We start from the raw sequence: 18,810 nt of genomic DNA, 5'->3' as shown, positions 1-18,810 counted from the left end.
CTGTACAGGAAAATGGAAAGTGCAGGTAATGATGCAGTTGTATCATGTATTAGGACAATTAGCTGTCAGAACAGCAAAGTGCAGCGTAACTGATGACACGTTTGCCGTGCTGCAACGATACAGACCTTGCTGGAACGCTGATTTGAGAGAGCTGAAATTTTTTGTGACTGAGTTAAGCCCTGAATAGCTTACCAAGAGCAACTTCCAGGCTGTATACATCAACAAAATTTGTCCTTATACTGGCTGTTCCTTTGAAACTTATCTAAAATGTCTTAATTGAGAAAATGTAGCACAATTGAATTAATGGCGTCAGCTTTGAAATGTTGGACTGATTGATATTTTTATGGAGAAAATGGTTTTACTAGAGAGAATCTCACTCGTAAGTTACTGTTTGAAACTGAAGCTCTGGAAGGATGAATTTTGGGAGACGGAAGCAGAAAGGCCAAATCGTTACTTTAGCAATTGTTCCTGTTCTACATATCTGCCCTTCCCTGATTCAGTGGGCAAGATTTTCCTGCACCTCCATGGTGTATTTTACAGCGGCAGGAAGCAGTATGCCACTCACTGGTGGCAGCATCTTATGGTCCTGCCATTGCCAATGAAGTTGCCCACTGAAAGCACCCATCACCACTGGGAAACCCATAGCATGGGTGCTCCATTCATGGGATCGTAAGATCTCACCAGCATAAACACCAGCAATCCAGCGTAAATGCCTGGATTTTTGGCCATCAGATTGGGTAGCTCAAGTCATGAAATTTTCCAACTTGCTGGACCGGCCTCAGTCTCAGTGTACAGAATTTTACCTTTGGGACAGATGGATGTCAGATGGTATTGTGTTCACTGACTCTGGATGCTGAGTGCTGGTGGCCACAGAGTGGGAAAATGCTGAGGCAGAGTGGTTAGAAGGCTCACTGCAGTTCTCTAGGACTTCAGCTCATCTGTGTTAGGAGGTTTTAGATCTTCTGGCCCCCAACCCTTACATTTTCTCAACCTATCCATAGCCCTTTACATCTTCCATGCCAAAACACCACCATGTCATGTCCACTGGTGGCTAGGCTGTAAGCCTTGATCAATAAAGACAATAGTTCATCAGGAGGTTCTATTTTGACAACCAAATTGTTGACTTTGATTGACATCTTTAAGTGGTTGTAAGTTGTTTTTCTATGATCTCTTTTGTCAATGTTTCAATGTTTATTTAGACAAGTTTAAGAGCTGCTATTATTTGAAACCTTTGTTATTGGTACTGTCTGACACTTTTGCAGAGGTAAGAACAGCATTGTTTTACAAAAAAAATTTGTCAATGGGTGTTAATATTAGTTTAACAGTTCCAAACTTGCCATTGTTATTGGATGGCACATTGTGCATACTGTGTGATTGAACATGGAAGGGAAATGCTTTGGCACTGACAGCATATGAATGGTACATGTTGGCATTAGATTGGCATGGAAAGATATGAAAGGGACATGAGACCATGGGTAAAACTCATTTAAACATACTTTTCCATGGTCCCTGAATCTAAACTATGGTTCACGACGCATCTCAATTACACGTCATGGAAAAGCTGGCCCATGAAATTTGCCGGAACTAGGAGATGCCTACCCCTGCAACAGAGCTGACCAGGTTGGGAGTGCAGGATGTGGCATCTTTATCCTGCACCAATGAAACTCTAGGGAGTTAGGAATGGGGGCAGGAATCCCTGAATTGGGTTCTACTTAGCATTTTAAATGGCCATGGAGTTCATAAAATCATAGAACCTACAGTGCAGAAGGAAGGCATTCGGCCCATCAGGCCTGCACAGACAACAATCTCACTCAGGCCCTATCCCTGTAACTGCACACCTTCCTAATCCCCCTGACACTAAGGAGAATTTATGGCCAATTAACCTAACCTGCACATCTTTGGATTGTGAGAGGAAGCTGGAGCACCCAGAGGAAACCCATGCAGACACAGGGAGAATGTGCAAACTTCACATACTCACCTGAGGCCGAAATTGAACCCTGGTCCCTGGCACTGTGAGGCAGTAGTGCTAACCACTATGCCATCATGCCTTCCAATATACTTTTGGACTGCTGAAGTTGAATGTATCCCTACCACTATCGAGAAACAGTGAGACTCTGTTCAATTATTTTACAGATATGTAGAATTCTCATATTAAGCACCTATCATTTGACAGTACGACAGCAATAGTTCAAATACTGCATGAGTCAAGCATTACATATCAAAATCCTACATCTTGTTTTCGGAATCAACAGAATGACTAGTTTGTGAATTTCTATTCTTGGTGCCTGTATTATTGTGCCAACAGCTTAATTTATCCGTTTCATTTATTCATGCTTTTCATGGAATTCGGTAACAATTGTGAAGAAAGGGCCGGTTTTTCAAATGATGTCAACATTGTAAAGGACAGACTAGAATTATCTTTCGAACAAAGGAATGTTCTGTATGATACACAGACAGAAACTTCCAAATGTGAGATATCTGTATCACAATTAGGAAAAACAAGTCAATCCACTTAATAACATTCATTAAACAAATGTAGCAGTAACATAAAGGAATTAAATAGGTTTAAAAAACATTGGTCAGTATCCAAAATGAGCAGGCTATGTTCTCAGTTTGTGTTGTCTTATTATGGCAGGTAAGTAATTTGGTGCACAACAGTGGAACTGTCGGTCCATCATCTTTTAGAAAGCAAAATATTGGGATACCGTAAATCTGAAATGAAAACAGAAAATGTTGGAAAAACTCAGCAGATCAAGCAGCATCTGTGGAGAGAGAAACAAAACTAATGTTTTGAGTTCAGCATGAAGTCACCACCAAACACCATCTTCCCCACTCCCAGTCAGCATTCTGCAGGGACCACTCCCTCCGTGATATCCTGGTCCACTCTTCCATCACTCCCAACTCATCCCTTCCCACGTCACCTTCCCATCCATCGCAGAAGGTGCAACATCCGCCCCTTTACCTCCATCTTCCTTGTTGTCCAGGGCCCTAAATATTCCTTTCAGGGGAAGCAGCATTTCACTTCTACCTCCTTCAATTTGGTCTGCTGTATTCGCTGCTCCCAGTGTGATCTCCTCTTCATTGGGGAGGCTAAATGCAGACTAGGTGACCACCTTGCAGAACACCTTTGCTCAGTCTGCAAATGTGACCTCAGCCTTCTGTTAACTTGCTATTTCAACTCACCATCCTGCTGCAATGATCATAAAGCCTAACACAAACTGGAGAAGCAGCACCTTATCTTCTGATTTGGCATGTTACAGGCTTCTGGACTTAACATTGAGTTCAACAATTTCAGATCATGAACTTTCTCCTCCATCTTGACTCTTTTTTTAATTCAATCTTCTTGTTCCAGTGCCTTCCATCGCCCCCCAGTCACAAGGCCATCTGTCACTATTTTCTTAAGTTTTGCTTTCACAGAGCACTGACTATTAACATATTTTGTTATCTTACCTTTGTGTCGCTATCAGCAGCTTCTTTAGTCTTTAATATTACAATTAACACTCCCTTTCTATCATGCTGATGACATTTTTGCTAAATCTCTCCTAGTTCTCACCTAACACTGACCTTTTATTTTGCTCCATCTGCTCTTCTTAAGTGGCATCAAATCTATCACATTTCTCCCTCTCTACGTTCTCAAGAAGAGTCATATGGACTGAAAACATTGATTCTATTCCTCTCTCCACAGATCCTTTGATTTGATTTGAGTTATTATTGTCACATGTATTAGTATACAGTGAAAGGTTTTGTTTCTTGTGCGCTATACGTACAAAGCATTCCGTACATAGAGAAGGACAGAGTGCAGAATGTAGTGTTACAGTCCTAGGTGCTGCCAGACCTGCTGCATTTTTCCAGCACTTTATGTTTTATTTCAGTATACAATCCTTGCCTTGTACAGCAAACCCACTAACTAAATTCCCAAATAAGAGTTGCATATCTATCGCTGTATAACATTCCAAGAACAAGGAGAAAAGCAATTCATCATGGGGAACCATTCAAGATATTTGCAACTCCACACTCCCACAACACACAACATGAATGCGCACATTTTACGAAATGCTCACAGGCAGTACAAAGACACACACAGCAGCATAACATTAATGTTCAAAAGCACAGAATGGAATAAATGCTAATCCCCACCCACTTTACTTCCAACTCTGAGCACATTGCCTGGAAAGGTGATAAATGTGTACACCTGGGTTGATGCTGCGAAAAGACATCAGTGTGGAGAGGCATGCACCTTAATCCTGAATCTCTCCTGACAGCTGAGCACAGGGCCACAGATGGCAGTTTACCAGCAACAGAAATGTCAAGGCCAAGCTGATGAGAGATGGCAGATAATTTGCAACTTTAAAAATGACCTTGGATGTAATTTATTGCTTGATTATTTACTATTTCCCAAATATTTTAAATAGCTAAACCTGAGTACATTACAATAACCATTGCAACCGTTTTTGACAATTTTATTGATGCTCAATGAAAATGATTGATTCGCCACAATACAAGTGGAAGATTGTCCTGTTTGGAACAAAGGGTGCATTTACACTACAATGGCAACACAAAGCAGCCTGTGTCTTATTCAGACCAGCACACCGTAAAGTTTCATAAAGGAGACAATCCCACTGTGCTTCACATTGGTCAGCTGGACTGCTTCACACCAGTGCCAACCTTCTGATATTGGATTTTCTAATAATAAGAAAAACAGGGTTAAACTCTCCCAATGTTCAGAGCTTGCCTGTGCCTCTAATGTTGAATGGTACGATGACCCACTTTTCCAATTGACGTTCCTATCCCAAGGTATTATTGGGGATCAGAAAGTCCAGTGAAGGGCCAGGTAATCATGAAAGTTGTAGTGAGGATAGGAAAAAACAATCTATTTTTTTCCCAGCGGTACAGCGGGAAGATGTGATCAACAACTTGTTTTTGCAAGTGAAGAGCTGCAGATTTTGTACAGGAATGCACCAAAGAATAGTGGCCTTATGAGACTAAAAAATGCAGACAGCATTGAGAGGTCCCAAAGTACCCAGGGAAGTATCACAATCTCAGTTATCTGATTGTAAATGAGGAAAATGGGCTAGAATTGTACGCACCCTGCAAGGCAGTTCTGAGGTGAGGGCAAGCACAAAATTGATTGAATGGGATTCCCCCTGGGGACCCACCAGCCCAAACGCAGATCCAATTTCACACTTGGGCTGGCAGGGCTTTGCGTGGGAAACCCACCCATTCACCTATCCCGACCCTTAAGTGGCCATACTCTGAAGGCACCCTCAGCGTTAAGGCGCACTGTCTTGGGGACGTTAAAGTTCTTGAACTTCTTCCCCCATGACTTCCCCGCCAATGGCAAGATCGCTTCCCTGCCCTCTCAACCCTCTAGGCATCCCCTCCACACCCACTCCAGGACTCAGCTCCAGCAGTACTCCAGACTGCAGTATTGCTTCTGGCCACTCTGGCGTTGTGCCTGACTGAGTTGAAGATCTGTCTGCAAATCCAACAGTGAAATAAAGTTCCACCCACGGCCAATCAACACTCCAGTGGGCACAAAGTGGCAGTGAGAATTCACAAATTGGTAGCTGCCCATTAGGCACCAACTCTTGGGTCGGTGAGCGTTGATTGTTTGCCATTCTTAAAATTTTAGCCATGGTTCGTGGCATCAAGAAGAAGACAATAGTAAATTCTTTTGTTCACATTTGTTGTGGAGTGAAAGAAAAAAATAATGGGGGTGATTCTCTGGCTGTTTCCGCTGGTGGGAACTTCTGATCTCGCTGGCGGTGAACCTTCACTGTGGGTTTCCCAATGGCAAAGGACGTCTTCCACTACCGAGAAACACATTGTAGGGGATGTGGAAATTCTCCCCCATTAATTTGATTTATACAGCACCGTTCACGATCATGGGACATCTCAAATGCATTACAGTCAATAAATTACTTTGAAAGTATAGTTACTGTCACAGGAAACACCAGATAATTTGCAGACAGCAAGGTCCCACACACAACAATATGATAGACTATTTTATAAATATTGACCATGATACTGAGGTTAAGTTGTCAACTTTTCTTGGAAATAGTGCAGTGGGGCTGTTTCATGTCCATCTAAGAGAGCAGACAGGGCTCTGGTTTAATACTGCACTTGAAAGACAACACCTCCAGCTGTACTCCTTCAGTACTACACTGGAGTGTGAGTCTGGGATTTTGTGCTTAGTCCTGGTGTGGGGCTTGAACCAACAACCTTCTAATCTGGAGGCCTACCAATTGACCCATAGTTGTGCAGAACAAGAATGGTTGAACCTAAGATAGGTATTTACATACCATGTGAGCAATGCAGTTTGAACCCTTGTATGCAGTTGCTGTTTTTTGGTCTTCACTATTTCATTGTGCCAAAACTGTATGGCAGATTTCTCACACATGTGGAGGTGGCAGACATGGAGTAGAAATGCAGGTTCCAGCCCCACATACTGTGAATGTGTTTCTAATTTGATTTGATTTGATTTATTAATATCACATGTATAGGTATATAGTGAAAAGTATTGTTTCTTGCTTGCTATACAGACAAAATATACCATTCATAGAGTACTTAGGGGAGAAGGAGATAGTACAGAATGTAGTGTTACAGTCACAGAGTGTAGAGGAAAATCAACTTAATGTAAGTAGGTTCATTCAACAATCTGATGGCAGCAGGGAAGAAGCTGTCACTGAGTCAGTTTGTCCATGATCGCAGACTTTTGTATCTTTTTCTCAAAGGAAGAAAGTGGAAGAGAGAATGTCAAGGGTGCATGGGGCCCTTGATTATGCTGGCTGCTTTTCTGAGGCAGTGGGAAGTGTAGACAGAGTCAATGGATGGGAGGCTGGTTTGTGTGATGTACTGGGCTTTGTTCATCACCCTTTTTGTAGTTCCTTGTGGTTTTGGTCAGAGCAGAAGCCATACCAAACTGTGATACATGCAGAAAGGATGCTTTCTATGGTGCATCTGTAAAAATTGGTGAGAGTTGTATTGGACATGCCAAATTTTCTTAGCCTCCTGAATGGGGTCAGTGGAAACAGAGGATTGCCCTTAGCCCTGCCCTGACTTTAACAACACACCCCCTCCTTCCAAAAATGCACCCTTCGTGGACTGAGGGAATGGGGGATACTTCCTGAATAAAGAGCACTGACACACATAATGACATATCTGTGGCTGTATACCAGTTGATTATAAACTCAATACACTTACTTTGCAAGTAAGCCAAAGCTCATAGTGTGGGTGGTCATTTGCCTGCAATTGCAAGGTTAAATGAGGGTCTTAATTTAAATAAATGAATTTGTTATTTGAATAAAAATTTCCATGCAAAATTACCTATGCACACTGCTAGCACAACATGGATTGAAAATTGCCTGTAGGAAAATTGCAAAGAAGACCATGAGCATGATTTCTTCTTAACTTGAGTCCACAGCTCCTGAAGCTTCACACTTCTTAATTCAGATAATATAAATACACTTAAAGATGTCAGGGAATATTTCAGAATAATGTTATGGAGAAATCAATACTGTAAAGTGCATGAATAAATTAATCATAGATGCCTCTCAATGTTTAGTCCAAGGTCCTTACTAAATATTGTGCTGCAGATAGTTATCAATGGATTATATTAGAACTATGCTAGCTTTAATATTTTGGACCACTGCTTAAAATTGTGACATAGTTCAGCATCATCCAGGTGCACTTTCATTTTAATTTCTGTTCAACATCCAGCAGTTACATTTTTATCAAATATCATCCCTGAGGAAGAATTTTCATTCGTACTTCCATTGAACATAATTTAAGACAAATTGAGTTGAGACGGATAAAGATTGAATCTACATGGAAGTACTTGAAGGGAAGAAAGAATACAACAAATGGCATGAGATCCTTAATTCTGTCAGTTTTAATTTCATGGTCTGCAAAGCACGCTAGCGAAATGCAGGGCATTTTGACATTTGCACAGACCCTGCTGCTTACTGAATGAAGACACATGGCAACTAGTCTAGATTGAGCAACTAGCAAATGCAGCAGGTTATACTAGTTTGCTGGACCAGGAATCTGAATTTACTGCATTTTGTGCAAAATTACTTTGTTCACGATTCTAGCATTTTAAAAAACAAATTAGCATATTTTTTAATGCAGTGCATGTATTCTCATGAAACTCAACTCCACCTCTCTTGACTCCTTCGCTGTTGCTAATTTGTAAAACTGCTTAACCAGCATTCTGTATTGGGTTTCTCAAAATTCCCTACACAGTCACCCAAGGTCAAAATTGGACCTGGGTCCGTGGCACTGTGAGACAGCAGTGCTGACCATCGTGCCCCCGTACCGCACCATTGAGAGTCACTCAGAAGAATCCAGTTCACAAAGTTCTGGATATGAATTGAATAATTTATTTTTCCCTTTTGGTACATCCCCAGCTCTTTGCATATCAACTTAAAAGAAAAATTCATTCGTGGGAAGATGGTATCACAGGCAAAGCTGAAATTTATTGCCCATATCCCAAATTGCTCTTGAGAAGGAAGGAACTATCAGGGGTAGTTTTTGTTCCTGGTGGGAGTTGTGTGGATGGGGGTCAAACTTGACAACCAGCCTTTGACCCTCCACATTGTGACAAGAGACATTAACTTGTGGAATTCATTCCCCTGAGCTTTATTATTTGATCAAATCAAATGGAAAACGGGTTTTTAAACAGCAAGTGGCTGTTTCTGGAGATCTGAAGGAATGGCTGCAGCACGCAACTAAGTGCTTTTGATAAGGCAGGAGAATGGGGATGAGAAAAATATCAGCCATGATTGAATGGCGGAGCAGATTCAATGGACTGAGTGGCTTAATTCTGCTTCTATGTCGTATGGTCTTATACTTTCATATGTTTTGGGAGTGAGTTGCAATCTGGGGAATGGGAAGCTGGTCTAGGTCAGGGAATGTCCAACATTTCCATTAGGGTCTAGAGGAACATTCCTGCTCTTTTTAATCCACAGGGAAATAAATAAGAAAAAAAGTTCCACTTCCTTTTCTCTATCTTTTTTGACTTTTGACTCCTCTTACAGCCAGCTAGCCAAGGTTTCTGTGGAGTACTTTCCAAATTACGTCCTCCAACATCAAAAAGGAAAGAACAACAGTGCATGGGGACAACATCTTGTGCCTTAAAGGCACAAAGCATACCAATTTGAACATATATTACCTTTCATTTGTTGTCACTGTGCCAAAATCCCCAAATACCCAAAATCTGTACCTTATAACTTCACTACATGAAAAGCAGTGGCTCAAGAAGAAGAAAGCTCACCAGCACCTTCTTGAGGACAATTAGATACAGGCAGTAAATGCTGGTTTTATCATCAGAATGAAAAAATATCCTCAGAATGAAAAAATATGTTGGCTTGGCTGAAGCCAGAGCAGCTCCTCTGCACAAGTTTCCAATTAAAATTGTAGTTGAGGCCCCTACGGACATCAGATCCCAATCTGCATGTTTCCAGGTGGATCTGACTACTTTACAATCCATATCCCTCTGCCTGGTAAAAAGAACTGTATAACATTGCAACCCACAGAAAGATATCAGGATCTGAATGGGTACTCGCAACAGCCATTTTAGCTGCCTGGTTTTCAGCAAGAAGATAGAATTGACAAAGTGTCACCTGGATTCAAAACATCAGCTTTGACAAAGGGTCATCTGGACTCAAAATGTCAGTTTTGACGAAGGGTTGTCTGGACTCGAAACGTCAGCTCTTTTCTCTCCTTGCAGATGCTACCAGACCTGCTGAGATTTTCCAGCATTTTCTGTTTTGGAGATAGAATTAATGTTGGCCTGAATATCTTTGCATTGGTCTGGGTTTGCCTGCAATGTCCCTTTACACTTATCATTCATATCTCACGTAACCTTTTCCACTAGTTCAAATTTAATCCTGGACTCAGTTGTAGAGCCTGAAACAGTTTATTAATATGTATAAGCACATTGCCCCCTTTATTCAAATTTCTCTTTACACAGTAACAAATACTTAACCAGATTATAAATGACCATTGCAACACTGGGTTCTGCCATGTGACAAGCCCAGGACCTAAGGGTGACTCTTGTAGATTTGTTAATACTACATGTGGCTGGCTGACAAAGTGAAGGAGCTGGTAAAATTGTGCTCTTTTAACTTTCCCGCAGGCTGCCTTGCTGTTTGAAGGAGGGGAACTACTACTTGCAATACCAAATATCACTTGTTAATCCAGGCCCTGCTTCCATGATTAGTAAGTGCTCTTTTTTGACATCTTCTAAACACAAAAATTGATTAGCGGCTCATGCGAACAATACAATCCTTTGCCAACAATGTCTCAGGTTACACACTCAAATGCTGACTGTAAAATAATCAGAAATACCTCTGTTTGTTACAATTGCATGTGTAGCAAATTCATTTCTTTGAATATTTTTCAATAATTAATAGAACCATTTCAGACATGAGGGAGATGTGAAGCTGAATGAAGCATAATGGATGATTTGTGAATTAATCTCTAAAATTATATGGAAAACATGAATAGAAATGAAAGGTAGTAATGGAGAAAAGTGAGCAGGAAAAATGACAAACCAACAAAAATAAATATTCATCACATTGTTTAAAAATTGTATCAGAAATGATTATTTAATTAAAATTGCGATCTCTCATGGGCAATGGCAATTTATTGCATTAGCAGAGACACTGGGGAGAATAGCAGAGACTAATCAAATATATTGTCTGGGCAACCTTGGTTATAGACAAACTATGCTTCTGCTCTGTTTTGTAACCTAAGGCACTTCGTTTTGCGATGGATGCACTGTTGCAGCCCAGTTGAGGTACACCACCCTACACTTTGCACATAGTGTAGGATTTGCTATTCATGCCAATAGGTAACAAATGAGACAAAACCTCTTTTATTGGCGAGTTATTGGATGCAAGGTTTGAAGAAAGTCTTGCTTTGTTGAGACCATACCTCTTGACAGGGTATTATGTACCTTAAAGATGGTGCAGTAAAGTTTTACTAGGCTGATTTCTAGGATGAGAACACATTGGGTGGGATTTTCGCCCCAAAATCAGAAAATCCCACCCAAGCTTAATAAACCTTTCCATTGTCCACCCCTTGCCTGCTTTGATTCCCATTGTGGGCAGAATGGGAAAATTTGCCCCATTGCATACAATGGGCCTGTACTCTCTGGAGTTTAGAAGAAGGAGAGGTGATTTCATTGAAATGTCTAAAATTCATAGGAATATAGAAACATAGAAGATAGGAGCAGGAGGAGGCCATTTGGCCCTTCAAGTCCGCTCCACCATTTATTATGATCATCTAACTCAATTGCCTAATCCTGCTTTTTCCCATAACCTTTGATCCCATTTGCCCCAAGTGCTATATCCAGCCAACTCTTGAATGCATTCAATGTTTTGGCATCAACTATGATAGAATTCCACAAGTTCAGCGCTCTTTAGGTGAAGAAATGCCTCCTTGTTTCATCCCAAATTATCTACCCTGAATCGTCAGATCGCGACCCCTGGTTTTGAACTGCCCCACAATCGGGAACATCCTTCCTGCATCTATCCTGTCTAGACCTGTTAGAATTTTATAAGTTTCGATGAGATCCCCCTGTCATTTGTCTGAACTCCAGCGAAAGCAATCCTAATTTAGTCAATCTCTCCTCATACATCAGTCCTGCCATCCCTGGAATCAGCCTGGTAAACCTTCGCTGCACTCCCTCGAGAGCAAGAACATCCTTCCTCAGAAAAGAGACCAAAACTGCACACAATACTCTGGATTTGGTCTCACCAAGGCTCTGTATAGTTGCAGTAAGTAGTCTCACAACACCAGGTTAAAGTCCAACAGGTTTATTTGGTAGCACCAGCTTTCGAAGTGTTGCCTCTTCATCAAGTAAGCTCACTCACCTGATGAAGGGGCAATGCTCTGAAAGCTTTTGCTACCAAATACACCTGTTGGACTTTAACTTGGCATTGTGAGACTATTTACTGTGCCTACCCCAGTCCAATGCCGGCACTCCACATCCTGTATAGTTGCAACAATACATCCCTGTTCCTGTACTTGAAACCTCTCGCAATGAAGACCAACATGCCATTTGCCTTCTTTACTGCCTGCTGAATCTGTATGCTTACCTTCAGTGACTGGTGTACAAGGACACTCAGGTCTCAGGTCCCGCTGGACACTCCCCTCTCCCAATTTACAGCCATTTAGGTAGTAATCTGCCTTCTTGTTTTTGCTTCCAAAGTGAATAATCTCACATTTATCCAAATTATACTACATCTGCCAATGATTTGCCCACTCATCCAAACTGTCCAGATCATTCTGAAGGACTTCTGCATCCTCATCACAGTTCAACCTCCTACCCAACTTGGTGTCATCTGCAAACTTTGAGATGTTACATTGTTAAGAGGGCTTGACAGGATAAATGCTGAGAGACTATTTCCCTAAACTGGAGGACCTAGAACCAGGGGTTGTAGTCTCAGGATAAGTGGCCAGCTATTTAGGACTGAGATGAGGAGGAACATCTTCATTCTGAGGTTTGTTGATCATTATAATTCTCTATCCCAGAGCACTTTTGTTGAGTATTTTCAAGAATGAGATAAATAGATTTCTGAACTCCAAAGGGAATCAAGGGACATGAGAATAGGTTAAGAAAGCTAAGGTCAGCCATGATCTTCGAATTGCAGAACAGGCTTGTGGCCAGTATGTGCACTCTTGGTCCTATTTGTTATGTTCCTTAAGAAGTGGCAAATTTTAAAACAGTGCATTGGTGGAATGCAAGCGAGTGCAGGTCAACAAGCGTAGAATCCCTTCTGTGCAGAAGGAGGCCATTTGGCTCACTAGGTCTGCATTGACTCTCTGACAGAGCATCCCACCCAGGCACTTTCCCGTATGCCCACGTAGTTACTCTGCTAATCCCCCTAATTCACACAGTTTTGGACACTAAGGGGCAATTTAGCATGGCCAATCTACCTAACTTGCACATCTATGGACTGTCAGAGCACTCAGAGGAAACCCCCACAGGCCCAGGGAGAACATACAAATTCCACACAGTCACCCAAGGTCGAAACTGAACAGAGGTCCCTGGCAGGGGGATAATTGATGAGCAGGTCTTGAATTTAGTTAGGACAGGGGTAGTAGAGTTTTGGATAAGCTCACGTTTATGAGACATGGGAGGTTGACTTTGGTTGGCTAAGCTCTGAGAGTGATGAACCAACCAATGCTGACACAACTGCAGAGAGGAGTGCGATCATCTTCTGATTGGGAGATTTATTACCTTATAATACTTATTTTTTTCTTTAGCTTTTCAATGCCAATGTGTTTATCTTTTTCAATACCTTTGTGTTTATCTATGGATGGTCAAGAGGCACGAAGTGCATAACCATTTTTTGGCTTTGATGCTATGAATGGCTGTGGTTGATTGACACTTTTTGACATTATAAGCTGAACAATGCTTTTCACAGATTTTCAAAGCCACAGTTTATTGTGTCAGTTTAATGACCATTTCAAAGTCTTACCCAACTTGCCAGCATTTCCTTTGTTCTGTACATGGTGTATGCTGATAGAATGGGCATGGGAGATACATGCAAGGGGGTAGGGTGGCATGGAAGGGGTATGGGAGATATGAAGGAGCATGGAGGCGGCATTGGAATGTGGGATATATGGAACAGGCATGCAACATTTGAGGAAGCAAGGAGGAACATGGAGGGAGGGAGGAGGGGTTTGAGGCCTGACTGTCATGATTAAAACAGGGCTGATGTCCCAGAAATCAGAAGCAGCCCTTCAGACTTGTCCGCCTTGATATCCACTTGCCTCCATTGCCATCTCGGAACAACCTCCAGGGGGGCAGGCCTGACTCTCTTTCTCCTTAAATGTAAATAAAGTGGATGGGAGCACCCCCTTAAAAGAACCATGTGTATGCAGCCAGGAACTTTCTGCTGTTTCCTTCACAAGAATCCAGCTTTAAATCTTCCAGATGAGATTATCCTAGTTAATTACTGGTAAATCTTCTGGTGCTCATCTCCAAAATGTCTCTTTTTTGGGCTCAGATGAGCATTAATTGTGGCACCATCTATTTCCTATGCCAGTTGACCTCTGAGTGAGTTTGCCAATTTAGCATTCCTTTAAACTGTGGGCGTATTGCCATTAAGAACTGCAAGGAGACATTGATTTTACATGGAACCTTTACTGAAAGAGATGAGACTGCTTTCCTGTAAGTTTGATCTGCACAAGAACCCAGACGGAAGATGTAAAAGGATGGCATGTGATCCCGCAATTCAGTTCCATCTCTGTACATGAGAGAAATGCTGAATAAAAAGGCCTCATCTTTCATTGTACTATCATCAGAAAGAATGTACTTAAGTTTTGAATTTTGGTTTGGTTCTGAGGCAATAGCTGAAGGCTTATATGTTAAAGCATAGAGTTTAAATGAAAAAGGAGATGGTCTGCCATGTGTCACATGGAATACTCAAGAGGAGGGAAGCAAAGTTGTTTGATGGAATCACTGTCATGGGTATACTTGAAGAATTCAATTCATCGTCAAATCTCTCCAGGATATGTTAACACCTTCAGTTACTGGCAGCCAAACTATGAGTTACAGAAAATGTACTTCAGCAAAAACTATTAAGACTTGAATTGTTACCAGATACTACATCTCAGACCAAAGTAATTCTTTTTTATGCATGGCGAGTGAGGAAGAATGAATAAAAAACCCTTTTTCCAAACTCTAGTATATAGTTCTGAAATTGCGTATCAACCTTTGTTCAGATTTCCCTGGCAAGTTTTCTTTTTGCCTTAGCCCAATATTCCGAAGTTGATAACTGTGGCAGTTGAGTGGGTGATTTGGAAGCTAAAGCGCAAATCCACAGAATCCCTATAGTGCAGAAGGAGGCTATTCGGCCCATTGAGTCTGCACCAACTCTCTGAAAGGGCATCTTTCTCAGGCCCTATTTCCATAACCCGGTGCATTTACCATGGCGAATCTTCTCAACCTATCATCAATTCTCCAATTGATCTCCAATTTTCTCTTGGGCCCTAATGCTACCAGTAGGACATTTTTCATTTTGACTTATCATGTGCCTTGGCTTTCTAAGTCCTTAGACTTTGGCCTTTCCTGATCTGCAAGTTAGCAACCATCAGCTGTGATGTGTGAATGCTTTTCCATGTTCTGCATCCCTTTAAAATGTTTTTTCTTAAAATCTCAGCCTTTATGTTTTTATCTCAGCCAACGTCACTCAGTATTGGTTTAATTTGTTGAAGTTAAATGATAATAATTTTGTGAAATAATATGAATTAGTCAAACCGATATCAACATAAGTTTGAAGGGACGATTCTCCCAAAAAAATTCTAAGTGTTAAATTTGAATAAAAACTGAAGTAAATCACACTTATTTTCAGTGGAATTTCAAAATGAATCTCCCACACTCTGTGCATTGCAGAGTGCAGTGGCATGAATCAAACTCAAAATCAGTGGGTGGAGCTTATTTCTGCTGGCAAGGCCGGCAGCATAATGCTGAGCAGGCCACTGTACGTGCACTGATCTGTCAGTGCCGAGTTCGGTGCATGCCCAGTAGCCCACACTGTAAACCTTCCGATTGATGGTCAGCTCGATCGCTGGCCAGCCCTAAGATCCCTGCATTACTGGTCACGCGTCTTTCCCATGGCCCAATCACTGGCCCCCCCCAAAGATGCCCAGCGGGGTTTGGCCACCAGCTCCCCGCAAGTAGGGAGCTACTATAAACCCCATTGGAGTGAAGGAGTTCTGGTGTGTGGGGAGGGGGGCTGGGGAGAGGATAGCAGGCCAGGAGATTTCAGTTCCGGACCCGCTAATGATATTAAAATTGCATTTAAATTGAGATTTAAGTAAATTATGCAGCTCTGCGCCGATTTCTGGCACCAGAAATCTGACTGACGGAATTGCCCAGAAGTCATGGTACCGAGCAGGGAGCTTGCTAAATGGCCTCTGCTCGAGTCTCCAGGCCTGCTGCGCCTCAAAAGCAGCACAGTGGGCTGGGAGAATCGCCCCCTGAAACTTTTCACTGGATTATATCTATTTAAAATTCACACCACTTCATTGAATTGTATTTTCAAATGCAAAAGCATGAAAGGGAATTTGTGAAGCATGAATAAAAAGTCTCTGAAACACCCTGATTCCCTGAAAACTGCACCATCGTGAAGAATTACCTGCAATAGAGATTAGCGATGACACATTAATAATCTTATTATTGCTTATACTTTTGCATTTTGGGAAAAGGATTAATAATTCAGAAAAAGTATTCTATATGATTGCAGCATCACAGTCAAATGACAGCCCTCTTCTTAAATGTAATCAAAATACCACAAATAAGAGGCGAATGTTACAAAACGACATGAAAATTTGTACAAGATGTTGCACCATGACATAACACAGCTCTGTGGAAATTGCAGATGTTAATTAGCGCTTTTTATCAGTCGTTCTAAAAACTCCTTACAGATGCAGACCTGCCATGCCTGACTTTCTGTGCATTTCATCTCGAGAAACGTCTGACGGCAGAATTAGTCATTGTATATTTCTTGGTGTTCACAATAAAACCCGCACTTTGTACAGACAGACAGCAAAGATGTTCACCCATTTTAATGCAGTGATTTATTTATCTGTCCTAAATCTGCAATGGCTAAGGCAAACATTTGGACCACCAAATTTCCATCCGGGCAGGAACTGCACAGATCGCAGACAGGGATTTGAAGGCGGTGAGGAAACCGGTTGCTCTTGGAGCAGTGATGGTCAAATAGCTGTCAACCCCAACTCCAATCCAATCCCCCTCTTCCCCTAACTCCCTATCTTTCATACCGTACGTCCTGTGTGTCTGTGGGAATTCCCAGGTTAGGCTGTGAGCTCTCCCAGTGTGGGCTTCAGGTGCTGATGTGAATCTGTCAGAAATCTGATAGAAGTGTCCCTAACCCTCAACAGCAGTGGGCAGCCTGCTTGAAGACTTCGTGAAAATTCTTTTAAAAAAAATTATTCTGTATTTCATTTGAACGGATTGTTATTTTCCAGAAAGTCATTTTGTGAGGGACGATACTGAGCCAATCTTTACTTAGTCTTACATTTATTTATAGAATGCAACATTACATGAATACACCTCCTAACTCAGCAACACTGCAGTTTCAGCAAATATCTTTTGCTATGTACTCAGACGTAACCCCACTTAATGCCAACCAGCGATTTACAACTAAACACAATTACTATACAACAAACACTGAGATCTACATAATTAATACATCTGTATTTTTAGTAAGTGATTGACTTTCAATTAATAATCATATTAGTAGCAGGCATTGGGATTTAATTCCAGCAGCGGAGGTGCCCTCACATACCCAACTCAAGAACTAGTGGGAGTCCTGCATCGCTTCTGTTGGGGAGGTACAATGCTTTCAGGAACTTAGCTGGCCAGCATTGGACCTTCCATGCAAGCAAGGCCCCAGTGGGGTGAAGATCCTGCCCCAGAGAGCTACCCTGGCCAAAGAGAGACTGACAGCTCTCCATTGCTGGCAGTACCATGGGAAGCAATGGGTTCTCTAATGCTCAGCCTGAAGATCACTGCTGGATCCCTGGCCACAGGTGTCTGGGGAAAGATGGGGTTCATGATAGAGGAATCGTTGGAGGTGGGGAGCAGGGGTGTCTGAGGTAAGGATGGATGTGGCTTTCAGCAGCCCACTGCTTTCCTGAGACCAGGTCCCTCAGTCAGGAAGGGAGTGCCTGTCAATGTTAGGATTCCCCTTTGAGGCCCTTGGCAAAGCTGACAGGTCTTTGGGAGACACGGAAGGTCCATGTTAAATCTCTAAACTACTGCTGAATTCTGGTGGGCTTGGATAATTGCTGTCAAATGACATATTACGGGCCTAACTGGCAACCTGCTTGCAGGCAGGATGCCCACATCGGGCTCAATTCCCATCTCAGGCCTTTCCCTCCCACAACTTAATGTGGGACAGTTCCTGACACCGGGAATTTGATGTGTGTGCTCCTACTTGATTCTTCTGGCTCCATCTTGCCCGCTCTTGGGGGGTTCAACTAACTATTGCCCACAGCACTAGTTATTTTCAACGGCTCCATGACTAAAACATTTCAGTATTTAAGGGATCTGACAACAACTCTATTTTGTCATTAAAATTAAGCTTAACTTTAATTTCTCTAACTCCCTCGCCAAAATGTAGCACTTTCTAGTTGTCAACATAGTTATCATTTGGCCTCCTTTTGAGATTTAATGACAACAGCACTGAATTTATTCCCCACAGCTGTGAACTTGACATCACGGAAACTGCATTGAGATTCACACTCATTTTCCAAAAGATTTCTGTCGCAAAAGAAATAGAAGAGGTTTCATCACTTTTGATCTGTTCTTATTTATGTATAAGTACTATAACAATATTAATATATGTATTACCTTTCCTATCATGCAGTGAGTGGTAAGCTTGTCATGTAAACCAGGCAGTTATGTTGTTTTCTTTTGGCTGTGGCAAATTTCTCAGAACTTTCCCCCATTTCTTCTTTTGAAAATGAAATAATCCATCGAATGTAGGACATTATAATATATCAGCACAAAGGTTGGAAGCTTCTAACCAGGACCTGACCAATTCCAAACTTTGCTCCAGTTTACTCTGATAATAAATGATACAGAAACTTCATTATTCACTTTTTACTGAACTGGGGCAAGATTATTTTAGGAACTGAAAGCTAATGAGACCTAAAATGGAACATTTTGACTTTATGTTCAAAAACCTGAATTTTGTACAGTTGAGATCTTTTTGGACAGGATATGGTAAAGACACTACTCCAGAGATATTTGAAATGTTGCTTTTT

At 41.7% G+C, this 18,810-nt stretch overlaps 1 protein-coding gene across 8 annotated transcripts in view; it reads left to right on the top strand.

Annotated features, from left to right (window-relative positions):
* dlgap1a (discs, large (Drosophila) homolog-associated protein 1a) overlaps positions 1-18,810 on the top strand; it is a 654,490-nt gene that overhangs the window by 78,750 nt on the left and 556,930 nt on the right. For 7 of the 8 annotated variants that reach the window (XM_080194322.1, XM_080194325.1, XM_080194326.1 and 4 more), the window contains one exon: positions 10,139-10,221. The exons of the other annotated variant lie outside the window; for it this stretch is intronic. The gene's annotated coding sequence lies outside the window, so the exon portion shown is untranslated. The remainder of the gene's footprint in view (positions 1-10,138; positions 10,222-18,810) is intronic. 8 annotated transcript variants of the gene reach the window in all.

The sequence above is a fragment of the Carcharhinus amblyrhynchos genome, chromosome 8 (genome assembly GCF_965287045.1).
Source record: "Carcharhinus amblyrhynchos chromosome 8, sCarAmb.v2.hapA, whole genome shotgun sequence".
Taxonomy (NCBI): Eukaryota; Metazoa; Chordata; class Chondrichthyes; order Carcharhiniformes; family Carcharhinidae; genus Carcharhinus; species Carcharhinus amblyrhynchos.
This window is presented reverse-complemented; position numbering and strand designations above follow the sequence as displayed.